The sequence below is a fragment of the Melitaea cinxia genome, chromosome Z (assembly GCF_905220565.1).
Source record: "Melitaea cinxia chromosome Z, ilMelCinx1.1, whole genome shotgun sequence".
Lineage (NCBI taxonomy): Eukaryota > Metazoa > Arthropoda > Insecta > Lepidoptera > Nymphalidae > Melitaea > Melitaea cinxia.
Window position 1 is genome coordinate 18900052 of NC_059424.1, and position 5908 is coordinate 18905959.

Sequence of the window (5908 nt, forward strand, 5' to 3'; positions counted from 1 at the left end):
ATGAGTGTAAGATTTTTACGGATGAAACGGCAACTATTTGTCGATGGCGTTGGAACGGATAACTAAAGTTTTAGATTTGTATAAATATAAACGAGACTAAAAAATTAGTTTGCCAAAGAAGTTTCACTTCTGACATGTGTACTTTGTACACAGGCACTTTTTTAACCGACTTCCAAAAAAGGAGGAGGTTCTCAATTCGACTGTATTTTTTTTTTTTTTTATGTATGTTACATCAGAACTTTTGACCGGGTAGACCGATTTCGACAAATTTTATTTTAATCGAAAGGTGGTGTGTGCCAATTGGTCCCATTTAAATTTGTTTGAGATCTAACAACTACTTTTCGAGTTATATCTAATAATGCGTTTTTACTTGCCGCTTTTTTCGTCGACCTACGTTGTATTATACCGCATAACATTTTACTGCATGTACCGATTTTTATAATTCTTTTTTTCTTGGAAAGGAGATATACCTAGTTTGGTACCATAATAAGGAAACTAGGATCTGATGATGGAATCCCAGAGAAATCGAGGGGAAACTCTCGAAAATCCGCATAACTTTTCACTGGGTGTACCGATTTTGATAATTTTTAATTTAATCAAAAGCTGATGTTTATCATGTGGTCACATTTAAATTTTATCGAGATCTAATAACTACTTTTTAAGTAATCTTTGATAACGCGTAGTTACTTGACTATGTTTTCGTCGATCTACGTTGTATTACTTGTCAATGTAATTGAAGTCGGTTTTTTTTTTCGTTTGCGAACAAACACAATTATTTATTGAAAGATAAAAAAAGTGCCTGTCATATTTGTGTCATATTTCTCATTATTCTTGTTGAGACCTACTGGGGCCATATTTTTTTGTATATTATATTTAAAATATATAGGACGTGTACACATTGCTAGAAACTTTGAAACTATTTGTTAATAAGGTTCGAGTTCACGACAAATAAACAGATGACTCCGTACTAACCTATTTTTTTACCAAACTATTTCAATTATTAAATTTTTAGTAAACAACATTTGTGATAATTCTTTGTTTTAAATGTGAGCCTGGGCCAGGCTTGGCCCCTTGGTACTAAATGCCTGGCTTGCAAGCTTGTAGGCTTAGCCCAGTCTTGGTAGAAATCTGGAATGATAACGATGGCCCAAGCCTGGTTGCCGGGACTGGGCCAGGCTTGGTTGCCGGGACTGGGCCAGGCTTGGTTGCCAGAACTGTGCCATGTTTAATTGCCAAGACTGGGCCATGCTTAATTTTCTGGACTGGACCATACTTGGTTCTCAAAAACATACTCGTAATACGGGGTGGTAGCACTACAATGCCAACAACGGTTTCATATTATGTAAACGCTTTTCTAAATAAATTATATTTATTAAAAAAAATGTCGGGCCGACCCGTGAAGGGAGTGGAGCGAGCCCCTAACTTCCCCATAATTTTCCAAAAATCAGTTTAATATACCTAGTACCTACTACCTGCACAAAATACATGAGTTCGCGCTTTAATATCTGACCTATGTCCGGCATTAGACTTCGGTAAGCTAAAGTGAGTACCTACTGGTACCGCAGTGCGGGAGCTTTCGGATATGAAGCTGAAAAAGACAGCTAACACACTTTGATTTTAGCCTGTAGGCCGAGAAGCGAAATTTTGGTATCGACGCGACTGAGGGAGGTCATTAGACGCGAAAGAATCTGGCCAGTGCGATTTAGAGAAATAATTTGAGTTGTAGAGCGATATCTAAGGAATCATACCAGAACTAGAACAATAATAATACTTGTATCACGCTTCCTGAGCTTGCATCCCCATTAAACGACCAATGCTGGGTTAGCCCGTCTTGGCCCAAGGATGGATAATCGTTGGAATAGCCAAGGCTGGGTCAGTCAGTCTTGGGCCAAGCTTGGTTGATCATTGGCATGGCTGAAGCTGGGTTAAGCAGCCTGGCCAAGGTATGGGCCAATACAGGTACGCCAAGGCTGGGTTTCCCAGTACTGGCCCAAGCCTGGCCCCTTTGTCAACTCTGGGGATTTCCTGCATGGGATGTTTCGGTAAATCGTTTTTATCAATAAAAATATCTTCATATATCATAATTAGTTAGCACAAAATATAAAGCCGCCGTTTTTGATATAAGTGTAGAGAACCATAAAAATGCTCAAAGATAAGTCGACGTTGTTTGCTGAAAGTTGCTTAATGACCTACTAGGTAAGAAATGAGCTCTTATATTTATTATTCAAAAGAATATTACGTTTAACATTTATAGTTCATTTGTAAGATAAGATGTATTTTTTATTTATCTATTATCCTCATTATTACAATCGTCGTTAATTTATGCAATGTAAGCCGTGAGATCATCTCTCAATTTTTAATAGGAATATATGGCTTAAGTTATATTACTTTAAGAACCATAAAGTGAACGAGCGTTGTTACGTCATCACCCACCGTTCCTTGCGTTAGAGAGGAAAATTTAATAATAAAAATTCGAGATTGAATTTTAATATTATTTTATAAACAGATAACTTACGATAGATGAATTACAATATAACGATACGGAATAATAGAGCGTAAGAATTATAAATTACTATCGTTAACTGTCGTTAAGTTTTTAATTAAAATGCTAATTATAATAAGCAAATGAACGCAAATTTTCAGTTTTATACCTTTTTGATGTTATAACTCTGAGAAATGAAAAAAGGTGGATCCACGGGGCGCATTTTTTTTTAAATGAAAGTGCAAAGATGGTCCAATTGATATTGATTTTATAAAGACAAATCATTTATCTAAAAGAAGTATTGATAACGTAATTATATAATTATTTGTACGAAGCAAGCTTTTTAAAAAACAAACAGTTATATGTATAGAATCAATTTAGATCATTAAAAAGTAAAATTAGTTAATGACTGTGTGAGCTTTTGAATTAAAGAAAAGTGGGTCACGTTCTCCTATTTTAATTGCAGTTAAGGCTCTTGCGGTTCTGTGTCATAAAAATAATGAGTACCTTTTATGAAATTAACTTATACCAGTCCACATTCGTGTTCTAAATTAGAATTTCTGCTCGCAAAATTGTGACTTGAGACTCTTCGTTTAGTTTAAATGGTTATTTATAAAGTTAACTTTTGTAATTAAAATTTAATTACAAAATTTTACAATTTAGGAAATTTAACCTGCAACTGCGAATCATTGCCGCATTTGTTCGTAGAGAAATAAATAAATAAACATGACAAATACAACGATGTCAGCAGTAATTATAAATTCGGAGTCAATAATCAATAGTCCGGAAATAGACATAACATTCTCAAACGCCCCGAGCACGATAAACATCTGTATGGCGCATTTACGTCACGCTTATGGTCGAAGCCGCGACTGCTAGTGTACGAGCTAGTTGCTGTAACTATTACATCAACGTCCAAATGAGCATGATGATGATGGTGACTACTTGGGTTTTATAAAAACCAAAGTTTTTTATAAATATTATGAATTCTAGCTGATATTCAGAGTTTATGATACCTTGAGCTCGTTAGGCGTCATTAGCTTCATTATTGACGATGCTAAATAATAGCCATTAGAGCAGTGTAGTCACACTATAGATGGCCAAATAAAAAAAAAATAAAACACTCTTTTAAGTTGAGTCGAACCAGTAAATTTTGAAAATAAAACATTAACCGAATAATTATCACAGCGTCCGATGACGACCACGTGTGACATTTTCTACATATACTCGTTTATAAAAACTAAGATTTGTTGCAATATAAATGATAAGGATCTATCACATATGAGAAAAAGTAGAACTTTAGGATTTGAATGTCATGAATCAGTGCAATGCATTTCGAAATATTTTAAGAAGGTTGCTTCAGAAGGTCACTTTAATATCATTACAAAAGCCTATTGGCCTGGACCAATGTAACTAGGAACACGCTGACGTGATTCTGAAGTGACGATTTATCACATGAGTTAGATGGCAAATACGCGTACAGTCCAGCTGAAAGTAAGCCGTTACGATAGTCTAAGTCAGAAGCATCGCGAGCATGTTGCCTAGCCTAACCATAACTTCTGGCTACTTAACCTATCATAGGAACACAAATCTATTTGAGAACTGTTTTATTGGGCTATATTCTGTAAGTTTGTGGGTATTTTCCCTGTTAGATGCTGCAGAGCTTAAACAAGATATTTTCTACTATGTTCTACCTACATAAAATAATGAATTGATTATTGTTAATTAGTTAAACGAAAATGTATATTATACCGAAAATTAATTTAAAACGATTCAAACTTGAATACCAACGCTTATCAAATTATATTACTTTACAAAAAGGCGTCTACTTAATGAGCTCAGACCGTTGTTACATAATCGTAACAATCAACCACATTCTTATTTCTTTCTACTATTACTAACGGAAAGCACTGACGTGATGGGTGTAACATATGCGTGTTGAGTATGATCGGCAAATAATTCACGGCCTAGCTTAAACTATCAAGCCAGATACTTCTAAAGGACGCGATAATCCGTCATTAAACTATAATCTTTGATGGTCAAAAACTTTATTTGGTTGAGAAAATTTTGTTGTATTTAGGATATAAAAATTAATTTTTAATGCTAATCTGTGGTCAAGTTATTTTTAAAACATTGATAGTACAGTTTCTTTCGAATTAATTAATAGAAAAATAATATAAAATGATAATTTAAAATTGGTTTCGAATCAAGTAGTGTTTGCCGATAAATATTTAATTTTGATAATAAGAGGTCGTTCCAATTTTATAGTTTGAAACGGTTAATTACTAAATCCTATTAATATTATAAACGTGAAAGTTTATATGTATGGATGTATGGATGTTTGTTCCTCCTTCACGCAAAAACTACCGAATTGGTTTTAATGAAAGTTTACAATAATATAGCTTATATATTAGAATAACACATAGGCTATAATTTTTAAAGATGGTGTTTGAACTGTCCAAAATATAACGATTATTGTCAAGTAAGTCGGAAAAAATCTGCCATTTGCGAGCTATTCTGGCGTACGTTGCAAAACTGTAGAGTTTACACATATAAAATTTATGAGACACGTTTATCTTAATAGTCCTACAAAGTCCGCGACAGCATATATCTTTTAAGCTACTCGAAGTTCTTATTAATCCTGCGCAGACAAAGTCGCGAGTACTAGCTTTGAATATGATTAACTAATCGTATTCAAAATATTAGTGTCACATAAATAGAAAAAAATACCGTAGTAGCTAAATAATACTCATATACAACTATAATAACAGCGTTTTGATAAACGGATATAAAATATTTCCGCAATGTACAATAAAAAAACGAAAAAAAATAAAAATCCTATTGGATTCTCACGGTACTGACAACTGACAGAGCTATTTTTCAATATTAGATTCAAATTTTATTTATTCCGTTTAATTACAGAGAGCTTAAAACGTCAAATCGAAATATGAAAAGGGAGAAATCACGACGTAAATTGTACAAATTTTACTATACAAACAAACTAGTTTTGTCCCACAGTTTCACCTGCGTTAATTTAAAGTAAAACACTAAAACCTTCTACGGTAAATGGATTAAATCCAACACAAAAAGACTGTTCTAGTCGAACCAATGGAAACAAACAAACTATTCAGTTTTTGCGTATTAGTAAATATGTATGATTTGCTCGCAAAAATTGCTATATATAATATTATGTAATAAAAAAAATGTTTCGTTATTTCATATATTCTTGGGCTGTATATAATCGAGAGCGGTAAACACAGTTTTTACTGCGTAAATTCCGATTTCGTGGGAAATCCGGGATAAAAAGTATGTTTACGCAAAATTTACTCATTTAAATGAAACAACTTTTTCGGATTTATCGCGGTTTATTAACTTTTTAGATTCCCGACGTTTCGGATACTTTACAGCAACCATGGTCACGGGAGG

At 33.6% G+C, this 5908-nt stretch overlaps 1 pseudogene; it reads right to left on the minus strand.

Annotated features, from left to right (window-relative positions):
- Nucleotides 1-1379: 1379 nt before the first annotated feature.
- Nucleotides 1380-1641, minus strand: LOC123669070 (annotated as a pseudogene).
- Between the last annotated feature and the right edge of the window lie 4267 nt (nucleotides 1642-5908).